Genomic DNA, 21794 nt, shown 5'->3' on the forward strand with positions numbered 1-21794 from the left:
AAACACAAAATAACCAAAATAAGTAACATAAAACTGAACCTAAAGCTGACCTCATTTAGAAATAACAGAGTTAAAAATATATTCATTGATTCTTTTTCTTGTTTTCTATATAAAAATGTAAGAAACAGAACTATTGGACAGTTTGAGAACATACCATGTTCTCCCACAGTTATCTTGGATCACTCCACCAGCTGGTACGATATCATTATAGAAGCAGCTGCACTCAGCCAAACTGACGCACTTCATGGTGTTCTCATCCAGGTAGGGAGCACTGTCCGGGCATTTGGCGTAACAGCCTGTGTGTAAAAATGGCCCTCAGTTCATCTCTATTTGCTGAAACTCCTCAAACTGCATTATATATTTGTACACTTACTTCAATGATTCCAAGAACTGAAGTAGATAACAGCATACTTTTAGTGAAAAACATATAAAATTGAACAGGATTCAGATTCTTTGGCAATGAAATATCAACCTGAGAACTTAGAAATTTCAGCTGACTTAATTTTTCTAAAATATTTCCTAAATATTTTAAGTGATTTACTACTTTAATGACAGCCACGGTGTTGAACCTAACACAAGACTTGGATAGGTATGTGTCTTGAAACGTGAATGCCAATTCTATACTTTCGTGAACACCAATTCTAAACACTATTTCATCAGATAGATGAAAATAACCGAAATCATAATAAAATGGGCTGAAAATATCCCAAAGCCTGGGATTTAACATAGATATGACTGTCAGAGAGTTTTTGTATCATCTTGTTTTCTTGCCACTTCTTTATTTTTATCTAAGATATGTAATGCTAAGAGTACTTTTTAACTGTGGGTATAGTTAACTGGCCTCCATTCAAGTGAGACTATATTATATGTTGCATTCTGCAATGATAGTCTCAACAAATACCTTGTCTAATGAAACGTATAAAGATTGCTAGTAGGATGAGAGCACTATGTTCTCTCTCTCTCTCCTGTTAAATAGATAATTTATGTCTAGAGAAAATATTCTAATGCAGAAATATTAATGTCATAATAAAGATAAATAGCTATTCATTAAATTACAAAATGTAAGACACTGAACTGCCAGAAACTAACAACATTTCCCAGTTTTAAGATATCAGTATAATTTGCACCTTTTTGCCGATATTATTAAAATATGTCTTACCTTCTAAAAGTGCAGAAAATTTCTGGCCAATTACTCGATCTTTGCATGTTTTGGCAGTCACTGTGCCACAAGGTTCATAATGCCAGCTGAATTCCCCAGGTGCATTATAATAGTCACAGTAGACAGCTATGATTGAATTATATCAAATTACTTGCATTCATTATATGACAATTTTCAACTTTAATATTCCCAAGCATTTTTATGAGAGATTTTGAATGATACTAACAATAAACAGACCTAAAGTATATCATTCTGTCTTATTAAGTCCTTTGGCTGTATCCAAATTGCCGTATAAGCCAAAACAATTTTAAAAAAAGGAAGGGAAACTTATAGAATCAAAATAGCATTTAAAAAAAAGTCTCACAATAAGGTTGATTTTAGGAAGAAGAGTAAACATTAACTTTTCCAATTTTTGAGCTATTTTAGATCATACTCTACATTCATGGTTTTAATGTCTAGCCTTAAGTGAGGAAAATAAATCTCTAGGAAAATTGGTCTTTTTAAATGTAAATAACAGTTCCCAAATGAGGTAACTATAATATAATATAATATTTCAATATGTAAAGCTGTACATAATAGGCCAAATAAAATGCAGATTTAATTTCAACATTTCTCATTTGTCACATTGTCTCTTACAATACCTTCCTTTGGAAGAAAAAGAGTTGACTAATTTCTACTAAAGTTACCACATTTCACACATATCAAAATTCTGTTTATATTCATATTACAGTTTATCTTGACTAGAGCTCTATAAACATTTTCATGATGATGTGTGAGGACTTCAAACAAAAGTGATATGTGAGGTAAATATTTAAGAATATGTAACTATACTAAGATAGGTAGGCAGTTCATTGCTCATCTATGAATAAGAAATATTTTCCATCAATATTCAATCTTCCTCTGTGAACAGAACTTTTGAAACTAAAATTGAATTTGATGCACCATGTTAAGTTCTATATTTTCTTAAACAGGTATTTTTTTCCATCACTAACAAACATATTAACATGTTTTTAAGCCTGTTTATGTATGCCCAAGAATATGTATTTTCTAGAAAATATGAGAAGATTGATTGTCTCAACAAAACGATTCTAATTATGGTTTAAAGAACAGCAACATATGAACTTCACTTACGACAGAGATCTGGTTTTCTCCATGTGACACAGACTCCAACTGCACTGCATGCCTCTGCATACATTGCCACAGCCGTGCAGAATCCCAGGTACTTCCCCTCCATGTCACAGGCACAAGCTTCTTCAATACACGCATCATAGTACTCATTGGGGTCCACCTAGGGAGAGCACAATACATGAGTCTCTGAGGGCAAAGCTTGTGCCTGTCATTGCTCTCAGGGCCCCCTACCTTGTTGTGACACTCTCTGAAGGTGCTGTCCCGAATGATCTCACACTTCCGCACGGCCCAGGCTTTACAGTATGGATTTGAGTCACATGGGAAGGTTTGAGCAACTGTGTCTGAACATTCTTGACTTGTTTTCCAACTATTTCCAAATTCCAGTGTTCCAGCAGCTACTGATGAGTATCTTGTGGTGAAATCATCCTTCAGATCACCATTGTTATTTCCACAGAGACCGCACACCTGACCCTACATAGATCAGAAAGAGTACTGAAAAAGTGCGTTATGCTAGAGATACATAGACAGATAGATTTAGATAGATATATGATAGAGATATTAAGATTGTATACAAGTTTATTTTAAATTCCAAATTTTGGAAGAAAACCAGAATCTGTAGATAAGCTTCTCCTCCCGTTTAATATAAGATGTCCTATATTGCAAAATGATCTAGTACTGATCAAGATAGATGCCTTAAGAATTAAAAAATAATTACATTCACTAGCTTCAAATCTGACAGGACTATACTCTTAGGTTCTTAGAATATTTGCTCTGAAAACTGCATTAATTCTATCTATACACCAAGCAACCAAATATGGCTAAAATAGAATTCATCAGGTTTATTGCATTTATTTTCCATCAAATTCTATCATCTTTGATCACATTTAATATGACATGTGAGATTGAACAAACATGTAGCATTGCTCTATAATAAATATTGCCATTCTCCCACTTTCTACCTTTGAACATGTCCTCTAATTCTCAGTAGCAAAACTGATTTCACTTCTACCATGCTATTTGCAGACTTCCCCAGTGGTTCAGTGGTAAAGAATCCACCTGCAATGCAGGAGAGTCACAGGAATCACAGGTTCAATCCCTGGGTCAGAAAGATCCCCTGGAGGAGGGCATAGCAACCCACTGCAGTATTCTTGCCTGGAGAATCCCATGGACAGAGGAGCCTGGTAGGCAACAGTTCATGGAGTCGCAAAGAGTCGGACATGACTGAAGTAGACTATCTCTCTGTTTGCTATTTGCTCTGTTATGGTATGTTGATAGATATATATATACATACACATATGAAAGTGATATACGTACATTCCAGCGTGGATCCAGTATAACAGAAATTCTTGTATTTTTGTCCCAAATTATGGTTATTCCATTTAAAAATTTCAGAATCAAGTACAGGCCAACGGTATGAACAGAGTATGAATTTCCATTGAGTTCACATTCCTTACTTTCTGTAGTTTTGACTGCTGTGACTTTACCATCATGCAAGACAATATTTTGATCCTGTAAATTAAAATACAGACTTACTTACAGTAACATCAATCTTATTTGGCAGTTCATAATCCTAGGGGAAAAAAATAGTACTGTACCTGAAAAGCAACTATAATTTTTCTTGAGCATGTAAGTCCATCCTCACAGCACGGGACGCTTTCAGTTAAAATACGGAATGTGCCATTTTCACGACCACAATAATCCTTTAAAAATTAAATTTTAATAATAATTTATATCAGGAACATGGAACTCAATTACAATATTTGTATCAGACAAATATTTCTTAGACAGTGACACCTTATACTTAATAAATTACCATATGTTACATTACGGAATTTCCAAAAGACAGTGGTTATCTGTTACAAGTCTGTAGTCTTGCCTGAGTCCAAACTAACTTCTTTGATTCAGTTCTTTTCCCATTACTTCCATACAAGCTTAGAATTATACCATAGATGTGTATATATATATATATATATATATATTGATATACAAACTTGATATTCACTCAAAACTCATGCAAAACAATCCATATTATGGAGCAAGCATGGACTCCAGAATCTGACAGATCTAGGTTTGCATATGGCATTTTCTTCATGTTGCTTAACCTCTGTAAATGTCAACTTCTTCATCTCCTTCATGCGGATAATAATATAAGCGTTTTATATTATAAATGATTAAATGTATAGATTCACTTGGAAAAGAAGCACTCATAAAATGGTAACTGTCATTGTTGCTGATAGTACTGTTGCTAAAATAATGACATCCAACATTTATTGAGCACTTATTATGTGCTCCAATATTTTCTCTAATTTGGTTTCAAGTAGGGGCTATTTCCATCATACAGTTACGGAAACTGAGACACAGAGAAATTAAGGTATGTACCCAAAGTAAATCACACATCTGAGAAATGGCAGAGGTAGGAGTGAAATTTAGGCCTACTGGCTCCAGAATCATCATTACATTATACTATATTTTACTGCCTTCAGGAAACATATATGTGGCATTTTTTTTTTAATTCACATTTTGAGAATAAAATTCCCCAGAGTTCATCTAATAATTATGAAGTAAAGAAAAATTGTTTAAAAACACACTTGTAATTACCTCGATAAATGAATACTGGCAGAGACCATCAAAGCTGTAACTTTTTCCATCAAAAGTTCTAACATGACCTTCCCCGTAGATATGACAGGTAGTTTGACATTCATTTTGTGTACAGTTCCAAGATCCTTTTATGCAAGTACTAGAAGAAAACAATGATACAGTGTGGTAATTGTATCATGCCAAGATTATGACTGAACTCATATTGCTTTTGTAAAGAACTACAAAGCATACCAGTTTAACTTTTGCAGTTGTCCATTATATGATGTTCAACTTTTAATGCTGTATAAAATTTGTTTTTAAAATAGTTTTTCTAATTACATCTGACCATTATTTTTCCAAATATCCCAAAGTATGACTCCTTTCCCATAAAAATAAGAGCAGATTGTATACTTTCTAATATCCAAAACAAATAAAACAGTAATTCTTTATTATGTACCATTTGTTGCAGCCAACTGAGGTGACACTTCCTTGGTCATACTCTCGTCCACCAAAAGAGCAAGGGCAGTCATCAGGAAAGACACAGTTCCCTTTAGAATTTCGAACCATTCCTTCAGGACAGTAGCACCCGCGTTTGCAAGGCAAGTTCTCCTATAGGAGTAAATATAAAATATACACCATGAGGCACTAGTCTAAATTCATTGCATTATCAGTTGTATTAATACTTAATGCACAAATAAACCAAGTATACAGTTAGAATTAGCGTTTGACAAGTCAAAATGACACACAAAAATAATATGACCTTCTAATTATTTTTCTTTGATGTTTTAATTTCCATCTTCACTGAAACAAAATTTCTTTTAAATAAAAGTTTTCAAAAATCTAAACTCTAAACCATGTTACTTACATCAAAACTAGGTATGTTCCGAGTGCTACATGTACTATCAACTCTCCTCTGTGCCTTAGGATTCCTACAGTCAACATATTCAGCCCCTCCAGAACAATTCTCTGTGAGACAAAGGAAGTTGTTAGTCAAGGGCCTCTTGATCTGCTTATTTTAACCAAAGTAGATATCTTAAGCTTGCATCGTGATTTCAAAACTTACGTAGTGTCAAATCAATGGGAGTCTGGCAAAGAAGAATCCCATCTCTACAGACACTGGAAATAAAAGAAAATTATAAATTAAAATAAAGTTTCAATGACAGCTTAATACACTGTTATAGCAACTTTCATCCCTCATTCACAAACCCCCTGCTTTATCACGAATAATAAGATCAATGAGATACAGTCCCCCAAAAGATGCATGTGCATGTGCTCAATCATGTCTGATTCTTTGCAAACCACCAGGCTCCTCTGTCCATGTAATTTCTCCAGGCAAGAATACTGGAGTGGGTTGCCATTTCCTCCTCCAGGGGATCTTCCCGACCCAGGGATCAAACCAGTGTCTCCTGTGGCTCCAGCATTGGCAGGTGGATTCTTTACCCCTGAGCCACCTTGGAAGCCAAAAAAGATGCATAAAATGTAACAAATTATAAGATATAACTTGTATCTGTTATAGGAATGTACAAATAAGGTTATTATGGACATGCAGAAAACTAAATGAAAAAGATGGCTGGATTTTGATGGATAAGTAAGTTTCAACAGATGTTGCTGATAAGATGCAAAGCTGTGACAAAGAAAAGAACAAGGCACATTCTGATGACTTGTTTGGATAGAAGGTAGGATACATAGGGAGAAGTGGTAGAAGTAAGTTATAACCAGATTTCAGATAGTCTTAAATGACATGCAAATTTGTTTCTATTCTTTAGGCAACTGTCACCATACAATGTTTTTGAGCAGCTAAGTGGCACAATCAGAATAGTGCTTTAGATACGACATTCCAGTGACAGTACCAGAAACATGACAAAGAGAGAACAAAGAATGGTCAGTTAGTTCACACAGCAGTATAAATAAGAGGTTTTAGAGATTTAAAACAGGATAATGCTAACACCATCCATAATTTGGAGGTGCTAGCCTAAGTTTTATTAAAAAGGTAATCTGCCGATTCTCCAGCATTTACTGGGAAAGTATTGTTAACCAAATCCCAACCAAATGTTTTGTGTACTTTGTTGATTAAAAGGAGTTGTTACACGTTCTCCTTTAAAATGACCAAATTATTATTATTCATTGCTAAATGATATCTTTTTAAAATTAATTAATTTATTTTAGTTGGAGGCTAATTGCAATCTTGTGGTGGTTTTGCCACACATCAACATGGAACTAAAGAAAAGAGAGAAGGTGCATCCAAAGATCTTTGGAATGACTGCTTCACTTTTGCAGTTATGTTTTTAAGAATTGCTATTTCTGTACATGAAATTAGAAATATAGATAAATTACTTTGCCCAAACTGCAGGAATCACAACCTCCTTATCCATCACAAAAAGTTATAGTTTTTCAATACCTCCCACCACCCTGGAACAAAGTTTTAATTCTGAAATATGGCCTGGCTACTTTCTTCTTTTCCAGCACAATCTTGTGTAACAACAACCAACATGTACAATACTATTTCCAGCATTTCCTACATTACTGCATTCTGTTTCCTTGACTGGAAGTCACTCTTCACACTCCAATTTTGTCAGGAAAAAGATTCATCCCTTAGGAAAACTGAAATGCTGGTCTCTTCTGAGAAGTTGTGTGTTTTTTTGTTTTTTTTTTTCTTTTTTTCTATTTTAAATCTCCTGAGGTAGCAACTGGCCCTTTCTGGTACCATATGATAGTATATAAGCCTCTTTGCAATAGTCTGCATGATGCTTACTCTGAGTCCAAGACAATGACCACTCATCTTTGCAACTCCAGTGCTTAGCACAAAGCCTGGCACATGGTAGGCATTTACTGAATAACTGTTTGTTGAACGATAAATGCTGAGAGACAACTAGGAAGCATTGCCTGAATATGAAATTGCTTTGCATTCTCTGTACGTAGCAGCTCCTAGAATATTTTGCTACTGTCATTTAAAACCAAACATGAGTGGGATATATCAGCAATGGCCATTACAGTGAAATGTACACTCCAGGTAATATTAAACTTTAATGAGAAATACAAAATTTAAAATGTGGCAGGTCTAAAGAAGATTTCATCCTAGCAAAAGACCATTTCTTTGAAAAGCAAAGTCTCTTGATTTTAAAGTCATAACAAGTATATATGTAATTTCCATACCATTTATTGTCATCAATATGGATGAGTTTGCCTGGTTGCATGACCTCATCATTTATGTAGCAGTCACACTGAGATTTTGAAACACAATTTCCTTCATTATTCTTGTACATTCCATCAGGGCAAGTGCATCCATCAACTGAAATGCCTTCCATATCACAGCTCTTATCTCTTTCTGACAATGATCGGCAAGAACTATTGCAGGTTTTTACGTTGTACTTGAAAACTAGGCCACTAGGACAAGATTGATCTGTTGGTATAGGGAAAATATGGTCAGCATGTAAATATCCAGAGTAACTAATAATCTTAATTCGACTTGATGTATAGTATTATAGTGAATTAACCATGAGTTATGAATAATAAAGGAAAAGGTACTTGTCCTTTTTTTCTGTCAGTATTGAGACACTGCTATAATGTTTACACATTCCATTGGAGATAAAGCCCATAAACAAGATACTTCACTGCTCTCAGGCAGCTTATATTCCTTAGGAAAAGACAATCGTGGTACGTGCTAAAAAGCAAAATAGGAAGCTCTGAGTGTGTATAGCTGGGAACCTGTCCATAGTGAAGAGGAGGGACAGATAGACAGCATGAAGATAGCCTAGAGAAAGGGAATTCTATATTTGGAGAACCGACTTAAGTTAGAAGAGAGGGGAAAGTGAAAGTGAAGTCATGTCCAACTCTTTGCGACCCCATGGACTGTAGCCTACCATGCCCCTCCCTCCATGGGATTCTCCAGGCAAGTGTACTGGAGTGGGGTGCCATTTGCTTCTCCAGGGGATCTTCCTGACCCAGGGATTGAATCCGGGTCTCCTGCATTGCAGGCAGACCCTTTAACCTCTGAGCCACCAGAGAACCCCACAGAAGAGAGGGGAATTCTTTCAAAGAGCAAGTAAGAGAATAGAAACTATAAACCTTGTAAGCAGTTTGGTTTTTAGCCTGAAAGCCATAAAATGCCACTGACTTGTTTTAGACTGAAATGTCACATGATCAGGCTAGTTTTATTTGGTTTTACTTTAAAGATTATACTGATTTATCTGTAGAAATTGAATTAGAGGGAACCAAGACTGGATATAATACATTAAGGCTGTATATTGTCACCCTGATTATTTAACTTATATGCAGAGTACATCATGAGAAATGCTGGACTGGAAGAAGCACAAGCTGGAATCAAGATTGCCGGGAGAAATATCAATAACCTCAGATATGCAGATGACACCACCCTTATGGCAGAAAGTGAAGAGGAACTAAAAAGCGTCTTGATGAAAGTGAGAGGAGAGTGAAAAAGTTGGCTTAAAGCTCAACATTCAGAAAACGAAGATCATGGCATCTGGTCCCATCACTTAATGGGAAATAGATGGGAAAACAGTGGAAATAGCATCAGACTTTATTTTTGGGGGCTCCAAAATCACTGCAGATGGTGATTGCAGCCATGAGATTAAAAGATGCTTACTCCTGGAAGGAAAGTTATGACCAATCTAGATAGCATATTCAAAAGCAGAGACATAACTTTGCCAACAAAGGTCCATCTAGTCAAGGCTATGGTTTTTCCAGTGGTCATGTATGGATGTGAGAGTTGGACTGTGAAGAAAGCTGAGCGCTGAAGAATTGATGCTTTTGAACTGTTGTGTTGGAGAAGACTCTTGAGAGTCCCCTTGACTGCAAGGAGATCCAATCAGTTCATTCTCAAGGAGATGAGTCCTGGGTATTCATTGGAAAGACTGATGCTGAAGCTGAAGCTCCAATACTTTGGCCACCTCATGTGAAGAGTTTACTCATTGGAAAAGACTCTGATGCTGGGAGGGATTGGGGCAGGAGGAGAAGGGGACCAACAGAGGATGAGATGGCTGAATGCATCTCCGACTCTATGGACATGAGTGAACTCCGGGAGTTGGTGATGGACAGGGAGGCCTGGCGTGCTGCGATTCATGGGGTCGCAAAGAGTCGGACACAACTGAGGGACTGAACTGAACGAACTAAAGAAATAAATCAAGAAATAAATATGCAAGGATTAAACAAACATGTTTTTTAGTCAGTAAGTCATGTCTGACACTTTGTAACACTGAGGACTGTGGCCTGCCAAGCTCCTCTGTCCACGGGATTTCCCAGGCAAGAATACTGGAGTGTGTTGCCATTATTTAAAAATAAAGAAAATCATCTTTGAAAGAACCAAAAACAAATTTGTAAATACACACACCTAAGCTATACATTAAATTAAACTACATACTAAATTAAACTACATATGGATGTGAGAGTTGAACTATAAAGAAGGCTGAGTACCAAAGAATTGATGTTTTTGAAATGTGGTATTGGAGAAGTCTCTTGAGAGTGCCTTGGACTACAAGGATATCAAACCAGCCAGTCCTAAAGGAAATCAACCCTGAATATTCATTGGCAGGACTGATGCTGAAGCTCCAATACTTTGGCCACCTAATGTGAAGAGACGACTCATTAGAAAAGACCCTGATGCTGGGAAAGAATGAAGGTGGGAGGAGAAGGGCACCACAGAGGATAAGATGGTTGGATGGCATCACCAATTCAATGGACATGAGTTTGAGCAAGATCCAGGAGATTGTGAAGGACAGGGAAGACTGGCATGCTGCAGTCCATGAGGTCGGTTGCAAAGGGTCAGACACAACTGAGCAACTGAACAACAGCAACAAACTACACTAAACACACACACACACACACACACACCTGTTGTAAAACTGAGAAGAAAGTAATCTAAAGCCTCTATTTTGCTTACCACATAGCCCAGCTCTCCATCCTACCATGGAAGTTTCCTTCTCAGCACATGCTTTCACATAGTTGCCTAAAATTGTACACAGGCAATCTTGGCTATTTTCACAAGTACAAGTGTATTTTTTGCATTCCTTTAAAATAAGAAACAAATTTATATTATGAAAATATTCGGAACAGGTAAACTGGTATAACAAATCAGTTTATAGCCACTCCTCTTCTGGAAAATATTTTGTCCTTGAAACTTTTGGAATTATTTTATGTCTCAAAATATGCAAATTAGCAAATCAAATATTAACTGAGTTTTCCAAGAACTTAGAGAAACTTATTCAATATTTTCCTCATGTGGGGTTATTTTCTAGTCCCTCTTTTTTGAGTTGGTATATCTAACAATTGAATAAAGTAATATAATCCAATTTAAACTTAAATGTATGTGTTAATCTACTGAAAATGGCCATTATTTGAACATTTTTAATATCTGATGCTTCTTTTAGTATTATAAAAATATTTCTCAAAAAGGGCTGTTAATGTTAGACCTTCACATACCTCATGATATGGTTTAGGGTCCACAATTGAATGGCAAGAAGCAAAAGGACCACTCAAATCAAGAAGAATTCCACAGTGCCTTTCAGCAAATCGTTCTGGAAGAAAATTAATGCACCCAACACTAGATTAAATACCATAATTTTTTAATTAAAAGAGAAAGTGTAGATTTTTAAAACTATACTCTGCTTTGTGTCTTTATTAGAACAATTGGTTTTTAAAGTGTTATGCTATAATTTATCATGCAAAAAAAACATGATATAATAATAAGAAACAAATCTTTATTAGCTTTGGACTTTTATATTAAATCAGTTAACCTTTTTCTAAAGTGCAATTTCTATATAAAATATGAATAAGGGAACCAGATTATTTGGGTAACTTTAAAGTACATATTTATGTTAAATTATGAAAGGTTGGTGCTATCACCCCAGAAGGTCAAATCAGTGTTTACCATTATCAATAATTAAAATACAATAATTTCACTTAGCTGCTTAACTGATACTTGGCAGATTTATCAATAGTCTTCTGTTAAATTAATTGAAGATAGAATTCACAAAACAACCATTTAAGTTAAAAATGTTTTGCTCGGTGGTTTGCAAATTCTTAAGGATGATGATCATGACTAGCACAAACATTGCTAGAATTTTTTTTAACTATTTGCTGATTGACTTTTAAAAGTGACCATCACCAAGAAGCAATCAAGGACAATGACTGAACCTATTAAAAGGACATTGAGGCCAATTATTCTTAAAATTCTGATAAACTTGCAACCAGGTATCAATGCTTTTGTGTAAATATTACTAACATCTTATTATTGTTTAATTTTCTGTATTTTATTTTATTAAGTTATATTTAAAACACTGAAAATTGAAAGAGTTATTTACATATCTCTCAAAAGTGTTAACATATAGTCTGCTTAACATAAATTGGCTTGGTTTCTTGTGAGATGTATATCTTTTTTTTTATTTATTCTCATTTTATTTTCATTGCAACACCCACAAAATAAAATAATGACAAAACCTTGAAATGTGCATTACCATACTGATGTTAATGCATTTATCAACTCATCTTTTAAATCAAAACAAATAAATGAAACTTCAAAAGGAGTCACTTTAGTAGTTTATAAACTGATTAAATATTTGTTTCAAGTAAGCAGATTAATTAAGAAATAACAAAATAACATTTCATTATAATATATTTTAACTTACCTTCCATTGCATTCCATTATTTATGAAAGAAGCAACATAAAATGAAGCATATGTTAAAATCAATGACACTAGAGGAACATTTAGAGAAAGACTCGGACTCAAAACACTTGGATTACACCTTATATAGAACACTCTATCTAAATCTCCATATCACCATCCACATGAATGGGAATAATAACCTCATCCACATCCTTCACCACTCTTTGTAGAAATAAATTGAATTATCAATAATATGTATGAAAGTCCTTGGTAAGCTAAAATGTCAGCAGAATCATATAAGGGTACAGCTTTTCCACTAAAATCTCTATTTGGGGGTTGGTATAACTAATATACATGATGGCAGTGGTTAGGAGACTGGATGTAACTACAGCTGTACCGCGAAGTGTCTCAACAATTTGGGTGAGTGTCGCTATTCAAAGAAATGATCCCTTCTACAACTATATAAAATAGAAATAATAAAAAGAAGTGATGAGTGAAGTCTCCTCTAACCCTATCATTTTAAAACTATGGAGAAAACTGTATACAGAGGAAAAGAATGGGTAGAGAAGACAACAGTGTCTCTTCCTCCCTCCATTCCCGAATGAGAAGCTTGTTTTCTAAGAGTGCCATCAGCTAGTCAAATTGTTTCTCCACCGTTCCCTCTAAAGCTGAAAAAGTTCACAAACACTAGCTGAAAAAGTAGATTATCTAGTAGTTTCATATTATTACCAGAATAAGTTTATAATTCCAATAACAAATATCTAATTACAGAGTTTGAGGTTCAATAAACATTACCTTTTTCTATACTGATGCATGAAGCAGTGCTAGCTTTAGGACAAGGCATCATTTCCCAAGAACTAGCAAATGCCTGAGATGTCTTTTCTAATATGTTTTGACTTGACATGAAATCATCCTCTGCTCTGTTGTTGTGGGAACCACAGAGTCCTGTAGAAAGCACAGAACAAATTTTAGCATCTTCTCACCTTTGGATTCATATTCAGTTCTTTGCTCAAATCAAACCACGTATGAGCCACATGAGAGTATGTTTTGGTTAGTCTTTATACATTTAAGTAAAATTTCATGACACATCAGGTTAATACTGCCATTTATAATTCCAGGAGCACTGAAACACCATTTGACATGAATATTGTTTTCTTCCTGTTTGTTGCTGTAACTTAACCTCCTTTGACAAGGCTTTAGAAAACATGCCTAAAGTAGAAACTTTATGACTACACATTTTTAGTTTCATTGTGAAGAGTTGAATCATGTTAAGAGCTACCCGCTTTTCTTCTCTGGACCATTCTGACCCTTGAATTACATTTTTTTTTTGCCTATGTATAAATAAGTAAAAAATGTTCACTTGTTAAGCAAAAGTATCTTGCAAAAACTTAGATGGTTTTAAATGAGTAAATGTGGAATTTGCCAAGGTTTCTTTGTTTTGTTTGATATTTGTGGCAGTATGTAAAAACTGATTTCTGTGATAGAAAACCTCAGAAAAACAGAAAACCTCAGTAAAAGAAAGATAATCTATGAACAGAAAGACAAGTTGTAATACAACTTGTTGGAATGGATTTTCAAAAGATGTATAATATTTTCATTTATTCTTCCACAAATCAGTTTTAGTAACATATTAGCAAATTTATATATAGCATATATTATCAAATCTCACAATAAATCCTTAATTTAAAAACCTTAAGATGTTTAAATTATTGAAAACCATTATGAAAATAGATTTTTTAATAAATAAAGCTATCTATACTGTATGTTAGGTTATTTTACTGAAATATGGAAGGAAAGATTAAGTAAAAATGTTTTACAGTCTACTATTAATGGAGACAACTGAAAATTACAACAGATGGTTACACTAGTGCTTTGGAATAAAAACATATCTATGAGGTATCATCTCATGCCAGTCAGAATGGCTTCTATCAAAGAGTCTACAAACAATAAATACTGGAGAGGGTGTGGAGAAAAGGGAACCCTCTTATACTGTTGGTGGGAATGCAAACTAGTACAGCCAATATGGAGAACAGTGGAAATTCCTTAAAAAACTGGAGATAGAACTGCCATACGACCCAACAAGCCCACTGCTGGGCATATACACCAAGAAAACCAGAATTTAAAGAGACAGGTGTACCCCAATGTTCATTGCAGCACAGTTTACAATAGCCAGGACATGGAAGCAACCTAGATGTCCATCAGCAGATGAATGGGTAAGAAAGCTGTGGTACATATACACAATGGAATATTACTCAGCTATTAAAAATAACTCATTTTAGTCAGTTCTAATGAGGTGGATGAAACTGGAGCCTATTATACAGAGTGAAGTAAGTAAGAAAGGAAAACACCAATGCGGTATATTAACAGATATATATGGAATTTAGAAAGGTAATGATGACCCTATATGCAATACAGCAAAAGAGACACAGATGTAAAGAACAGACTTTTGGACTCTGTGAGAGAAGGCAACGGTGGGATGACTTGAGAGATTAGCATTGAAACGTATATATTACCATATGTGAAATAGATGACCAGTCCAAGTTTGATGTATGAAATAGGGCACTCAAAACCAGTGCACTGGAACAACCCAGAGGGATGGGATAGGGAGGGAGGTGGGAGAGGGGTTCAGGACGGGGGAACACATGTACACCCATGGCTGATTCATGTCAATGTATGGCAAAAACCACCACAATATTGTAAAGTAATTAGCCTCCAATTAAAACAAATAAATTAATGTAAAAAATATCTATAGGACTTACCTACAGTATCTGTGAATTGGTTAGGTGGCATAGAAACATACAATTGCATCACAGGAAAAATTTGAATTTGCATTTTTCCATGAAAGTATGTTTCTGCTTGAAGGTATGAGGAAGATGCATTGAAGATCTGTATTTTGTCTGTTAAAGTAATAATTTATATTAATAGCAATAATTAATATGTTAAACAGTTTTTATTTCTTAAAATGCCTATATACTGAATATATCTTTTAAAACAGAAACATTTATAACATAGTTAAAAATGGAATAAAGTAATGCATTTTACATTTATAATATTTTAAGTGATATCATTAAACTTACCTGAATAATAATAACCAAGATTTCCAAACTTGTCATTTGTGACTGTTCCATCTCTGTTGAACACGTATTTGTCAACTTGAACAGACTAATATTTAAAGCATATTGTTAGTTCATATTAATTTTCAATATGGATACATCTAAGTATAATATTAATAAATGAACCTAAAATTTTTCCCATAAAGCTTCACTGTAATAGACTAACTTATAAATGTCTAAAATAGTAAACATTTTTAAAGCATTTCTTATATCAATTCTTAAAGGAGGATTATAAAGGACTTTTCAGCCCTGATTTGTAGACGAGGAAACTATGACCCAAGAAGATAACTTGGATTTCCAAAGGTCAACCCACTTATAAGTAGCAGAGATCAAGCTAGGTACTCTCCCTCCCTATGTAGGTCATCTCCAATTAAAATGGTAGTTTCAAATACATGAAATTCTAAGCAAATATAACTGTCTTCTTAAAAGGGCCATAGATTTTAATAATCTAGTAAGTGGAAAAGGTTGACCTGTAATTAGCACCTTAGTTATGTGCCTATGTTAATTTCAATATTCGTAAGGATCCTTAGAGGGCTTCCCTGGTGGTTCAGAGGTTAAAGTGTCTGCCTGCAAGGTGGGAAACCGGGGTTCAAAACCTGGGTCGGGTTCAATCCCCTGGAGAAGGAAATGGCAACCCACTCCAGTATTCTTGACTGGAGAATCCCATGGACAGAGGAGCCTGGTAGGTTACAGTCCATGAGGTCGCAAAGACTCGGACACGGACAGGACTGAGCGACTTCACTTTCACTTTCACTTTCTTTCAAGGATCCTTAGAACTATACAGGTCTTCCAGAGACTTTATCAATCTCATTTATGGTTTTAATTTCATAGTAAAGCCTCTCTTTTTCCACCTCCAAAATTCTGAATTTGTAGAGTAATTGACTCAAGTTTGCTTTGGGAAGCTGATAACTTACCGAATTCAAGAGGAGTGTAACACTATTTAAGCATGTTCCTGACTGACCACTTGGACATGGACGAAGCTCAACACTAATAGACCAATCTTTATCCTGTTAAAAAAATACATTTATTAAATGCTTATTAAAATGTAATTGAATATATGCTATTACTATGTGATTCATTCGTAAAGCATATTTTCATTTTTAATATGCAAAAGGCTTACATTCAACCACTCTGCTTTGAAACTAGAAACTTAGTTCAGTCCATGGGACAGTCTAGGATTGGCCAAGAGTTTTACAGATGGTCCAAGTATTTTGCATAAATATCGACTATCTAAATAGTCTATGATTGGTGGATTCTCTCATTAACCTTTTTTTTTTCTTTAAGCTTTAGTTTTCATCTTGTCTCTATGGGAATTGTGCTGCATTATTGAGTGTAATAGGACTTCGAGATTACACAGCTTGTTTATTCTCTGGAAAGTCCATGATGTCAACTTAAATCCAAGGAGAGAAGCATTTAATTTATAAACCCATAATATAAGTCATGTCAAATATTGACTTCCAGTTCTTATTTCAAGATTTAGGAATCTCTAATCTATATAAAGCAAATATTCTATATATTTTTGTGTATTTCCCTCTCACTTTGCCCATCCCCTATCCTCATGGATTATATGAAGAGTATGCAAAAAAGGAAAGGAGATTTGGAAAACTAACTTTTAATAACAGTAACGACATTTTTCAGACACCAGTCCCCATCTCTCACTTCAGGAGTCACAAATTCTACTCATCTTTGTTCCTGACCAGGAAGATTAAGTAAAATTGCTTATTCTCATGCCAGTTAAAGGCACAACCTACAAAATGGAATCTGTCTTTTATTGAAATTTAGATTATTTAAAATTTTAATATTGAAAAGAGTTTAAATGTAAGGATAACCTCTATCATACTGTTATAAAACTAAATATCATTATGAAACTAAAAATAAATGTAAAGGCATAATGAAAAAAGAGGAAAATACTTTATGGAATGTAAAAGTTAGTTTCATTTGAAGCACTGGTGAACACATACAAAGAAAAGTAGAAAAGGAAATCTTTTCCTGATATATTTAGAAAATTAATAGTAATAAAGATTTTGATTGTTTTAGTTTTAGCAAAGAATTTCTAAGGAACATGGGTAATAACGATTGTCAATGTCAACATGTGACACAAAGCGGATACTGAAATACACAACCAGTGATTGAATGGTTGTTTGTTTGTTTTAAATAGTAAATAGAGATGAAGACTGTGTTTTAAACTAGTAAGAAAAAGCTTGGTGTCTATATCAGTTTTCTCAAGTGTTGCAGACTATTACATACATGGATGGCCAAAAAGTGACAGTTTCCAGGATGGTTGTATTTAACGCCATCAAAGGTGGTAATCAAACTTCCTTCTATCTTACATCTTCCAGGGCATAATGTTTTAGTGCACGACCACTTTGCTTCTTGGCATGTGCTGTTAAAATGCAATGGTCATGAAAATGTCATCAATTACATTTTCTTTATGATAAATAGTACAACGTAAAAAAAATTCACAACTTAAACTAAGACATCTAGTTAAGTTTCATTACACCATCTTCGTTCCCCTTCCAACATCTCAGCCTTGATAAAATGTCTTTCAGACAATGGTATCCTAGTAATTTCTTTTGTACTATTTTTTAGTCTCTCAGTCATGTTTGACTCTTTGTGACCCCATGGACTGTAGCCTGCCAGGCTCCTCTATCCATGGGATTTTTCCAGGCAAGATTATTGGAGTGGGTTGCTATTTCCTTCTTCAGGAGATCTTTGTAACCCAAGGATTGAATCCATGTCTCCACACCTCCTGCACTGCAGGAGGTTCTTTATCATTGAGTCACCAGGGAAGCTCTAATTTCATTGAACAAAATAATAACTTCCGCCTGCTCTGCCCAGTATAATGTGGTCTTCCACATTGCAGACAGATTCTCTACTATCTGAGATACCAGGGAAGTCATAAAGAGACATATAGCTATTGATTATGTGAAATGTGGCTTGTCAGGACAGAATGAGATCTTCTGTAAATGTAAAATACACGTAGACTTCTAAAAATTAACACTGAAAATGATGGTAAATTCTCTCAACATTTCATAATAATTTTATTCTGAAATGATAATATTAATATTTGCATACGTAAAGTTGTGTTGTTTAGTTGCTAAGTCATGTCTGACTGTTTTGCAGCCTCGTGGACTGTAGCCCGCCAGGCTTGTCTGTCCATGAGATTTCCCAGGAAAGTATACTAGGCTGGATTGTAGTTTCCTTCTCCAGGGACTCTTCCTGACCCAGGGATCAAACCTGCGTCTCCTACATTGGCAGATGGGTTCTTTAAAACTGAGCCACAGGGGAAGCCCATATGTAAAGTACATGAATATAATTAATTCCATTTGTTTGTTTCTTTTTGCTTTTTAAAAATAATCAACTGAAAATGTTAAATTATATATGCAGATCATATTTGTGACTCACATTATATTTCTCTTGAACAGCAAAGCTATACACATTCAATAAATTATAGTTCTTGTTTTCCATAATTATTATTAATATATTATTATCAGACTAATAGTACATTGCCTATTTACTGAGAAAATATTACAGTAAAAATGATACATTAGTTTTCATTGAGTCAGATTATTCCCCCACAAGGACAAAGTACATTTCTAGAAAGTCTCTTGAATTCCTGCAGATATTTTGAGTTCCAGAGAAAAATCATAATGAAGGATAGGGAAAGTTCTCTGGTCAGCGTTTTGTTCCTGAACTTAAAAGTAAGAATCGCTTTCTTTCTGCCCGTGGATGCCGCCAAGAAAGCATCGGTGAAGTCTTTCCTGCCTCCACTGCCGTCATGTCTAAATCAGAGTCTCCCAAAGAGCCCAAACAGCTGCGGAAGCTCTTCATCTGAGGATTGAGCTTTGAAACAACCGATGAGAGTCTGAGGAGCCATTTTGAGCAATGGGGAACGCTCACAGACTGTGGTAATGAGGGATCCAAACACCAAGCACTCCAGAGGCTTCGGGTTTGTCACATACACCACGGTGGAGGAGGTGGATGTGGCCATGAATGCAAGGCCACACAAGGTGGACGGAAGAGTTGTGGAACCAAAGAGGGCCGTCTCAAGAGAAGATTCTCAAAGACCTGGTGCCCACTTAACTGTGATAAAGATTTTTGTTGGTGGCATTAAATAAGACACTGAAGAACATCACCTGAGAGATTATTTTGAACAGTACGGGAAAATTGAAGTAATTGAAATCATGACTGACCGAGGCAGTGGCAAAAAGAGAGGCTTTGCTTTTGTAACCTTTGATGACCATGACTCTGTAGACAAGATTGTCATTCAGAAATACCACTCTGTGAATGGCCACAACTGTGAAGTGAGAAAAGCCCTGTCTAAGCAAGAGATGGCTAGTGCTTCATCCAGCCAGAGAGGTCGAAGTGGTTCTGGAAGCTTTGGTGGCGGTCGTGGAGGTGGTATTGGTGGGAATGACAACTTTGGTCGTGGAGGAAACTTCAGTGGTCGAGGTGGCTTTGGTGGCAGCCGTGGTGGTGGCGGATATGGTGGCAGTGGGGATGGATATAATGGATTTGGTAATGACGGAAGCAATTTTGGAGGTGGCGGAAGCTACAATGATTTTGGCAATTACAGCAATCAATCTTCAAATTTTGGACCCATGAAAGGAGGAAACTTTGGAGGCAGAAGTTCTGGCCCCTGTGATAGTGGAGGCCAATACTTTGCGAAACCACGAAACCAAGGTGGCTATGGTGGCTCCAGCAGCAGCAGTAGCTATGGCAGTGGCAGAAGGTTTTAATTACTGCCAGGAAACAAAGCTTAGCAGGAGAGGAGCGCCAGAGAAGTGACAGGGAAGCTACAGGTAACAACAGATGTGTGAACTCAGCCAAGCACAGTGGTGGCAGGGCCTAACTGCTACAAAGAAGACATGTTTTAGACAATACTCATGTGTATGGGCAAAAAACTCGAGGACTGTACTTGTGACTAATTGTATAACAGGTTATTTTAGTTTCTGTTCTGTGGAAAGTGTAAAGCATTCCAACAAAGGGTTTTAATGTAGATTTTTTTTTTTGCACCCATGCTGTTGATTGCTAAATGTAATAGTCTGATCATGACACTGAATAAATGTCTTTTTAAAAAAAAAGTAAGAATCAAGTTATTCAACTAAAAGAGAAATAATCTACACTATCTTTGACACATTAAAATCCACTCTCAATCAAATATAGCTTCACCAATGTAACCTCATATAAAAATTATTTGAAAAGGGTTGTTTGTAATTGTGTATTTTAAAAATATTGTTGAAAACTAGCATAATTATTGTTTCATTATTATAACCATAATTTTGTATCATTCTTTCCTCTGTTTTGCAACCACCAATTGGTTTACTATTCAAAACATTATTTCAGTTCCTAAAAAACATTATCTTTTAAAGATACACAGAAATCTAATATATTTTACATGAAACACACAAAAATTCCTCAAAAAAATGCAAGAATATAAGCACAGAAAATGCCAAGAGGTTGAATTTTGTTTCTGAAAAGTTTAAGTGTGGATTTAGGGAATTATTTCAAGTTACACTAATACATTAATATTATTTCACTATCAATAAAATATAGACAAAAGACACACACATACCACAGAGAACCACAGGAACCTTCGCGGACTTCTCCTGACTGATATACCTTTCCATTAGACTCACAGGGACAGTCAGACTTCAACACACATCTCCCTTTCTCTCCAATATCATCCAATAGATAACCTAGAGTACATTATATAAGATTAATCTCAACACTATACTAACATCAGTAAATTCTCAAGCAGTGTATTGAGAAATCACTTTTGAGGTTGTTCTTTCAAGTGTAAACATACACTTAAAATTATCATTTCTATTTAATAAATTTGAAAACTGGCAAGGGTATAGATAACTTTCAGAGCCACAGAGTAGTCCTATTGAGCCCAGCATAGGACTAGGAGATCATCTGTGTAGTATTATAGAGATAGAAATGTACATTAACTTTAAAAATATCTCTACCCCTCCCTTCCTGTATGTTAGAAGGATAGATTATGAATAGGTGATAATTTATTCAATAAATATCTTGGTAGAAACAAGATCTCATTTTGACTGTGTAACTTCATTTTCAAATGTTTTACCTTCTGGGCAGGTGCAGCCACTCACACATTCAGTGTCTTGAAAAGGAGCCACATTAGAACAAGTTGCAGGATTTGAGGGACCACATTCTTTGTAGATATGTTTTTCT

The 21794-nt window shown here is 35.2% G+C and overlaps 1 pseudogene; it reads left to right on the forward strand.

Annotated features, from left to right (window-relative positions):
- Positions 1–19176: 19176 nt before the first annotated feature.
- LOC133247523 (heterogeneous nuclear ribonucleoprotein A1-like) lies at positions 19177–20585 on the forward strand (annotated as a pseudogene).
- The last annotated feature ends 1209 nt before the right edge of the window (positions 20586–21794 follow it).

The sequence above is a fragment of the Bos javanicus genome, chromosome 5, assembly GCF_032452875.1.
Source record: "Bos javanicus breed banteng chromosome 5, ARS-OSU_banteng_1.0, whole genome shotgun sequence".
NCBI classification, from domain to species: Eukaryota; Metazoa; Chordata; class Mammalia; order Artiodactyla; family Bovidae; genus Bos; species Bos javanicus.